Here is a 1246-nt window from a genome sequence, read left to right as displayed (position 1 = left end):
TGGATAAGTCGGGACCTGACGGAAGATGGAACATACATCTTATTTGGAGGACCGTTACCTGGGTCAGGTTCAAAGACCAGGGCTGCGTTGATTAAATCAGTGATCTCCCAGGAAACGGCCCCAACAGTGCAAGAGGCTGGAAGAACTGGTTCAGGTGTCTCGGGTTTATCAGAGGAATACAGACGAGAGAGAGTCGGGCTTGACGTTTTTGGAACCAGGTTTGTAGGAGATAATTAAATTGAACCGAGAGAAAAACAGAGACCACCTTGAATGCTGAGGGTTGAATCTTTTAGCTGATTGGATATAGGCGAGGTTCTTGTGGTCAGTCCAAACCAGAACCGGATGTTCCATTCCTCCATTCCTCCAAGGCAAGCTTAATGGCCAAAAGTTCACGATCACCAAGATCATAGTTTTGCTCGGCTGAGGATAATCTGCGAGAAAAGAATGCACATGGGTGAGTCTTTTTATCAGAGTCAGATTGCTGAGATAGTACAGCTCCTACACCGGAATCAGAGGCATCCACCTCTAGGATGAACTGTTTCGTAGGATCTGGTTGGACCAACATGGGAGCACTGGAAAAAAGTCTCTTTAACTTATTGAAAGCTGCCTCAGCCTCAGGTGTCCATTGAAATGTTTTCTTTACAGAGATAAGAGCAGTGAGAGGTAGAGCTGTCTGGCTGTAATTTCTTATGAACCTCCTGTAAAAGTTAGCGAAGCCGAGAAATCTTTGGAGTTGCTTGCGGTTCTCAGGTGTAGGCCAATCCAGAACTGCCTTTATCTTTTCTTCTGAAGGCTTCACCTGCCCGCCCTCGAGCACAAACCCTAGAAAAGTGACAGACTGTTGATGAAATTCACATTTCTCGGCTTTCACAAAAAGTTTATTTTCCAGAAGTCTCTGAAGAACTAGACGAACGTGCTTTCTGTGATCTGAGAGGTTCTTGGAGTAAATCAAAATATTGTCGATGTAGACAAAAACAAAGACATTCAAAAAATCTCTGAGAACATCATTGACCAAAGCTTGGAAACAGGCAGGAGCATTTGTGAGACCAAAAGGCATGACCAAGTATTCAAACTGTCCTAAGGGGGTTTTAAAAGCTGTTTTCCATTCATCCCCTTCTCTTATTCTCAGGAGGTGGTAGGCGTTTCTCAGGTCAAGCTTGGTGAAAATTGTAGCCCCCTGTACAGGTTCGAACGCTGATGCTAGTAGTGGCAGGGGGTATTTATTTTTAACAGTAATCTGATTCAG

Source organism: Cyprinodon variegatus, unplaced genomic scaffold (genome assembly GCF_000732505.1).
Source record: "Cyprinodon variegatus isolate N-32 unplaced genomic scaffold, C_variegatus-1.0 Scaffold1899, whole genome shotgun sequence".
Taxonomy (NCBI): domain Eukaryota; kingdom Metazoa; phylum Chordata; class Actinopteri; order Cyprinodontiformes; family Cyprinodontidae; genus Cyprinodon; species Cyprinodon variegatus.
Note: the sequence above shows the minus strand (reverse complement) of the source record.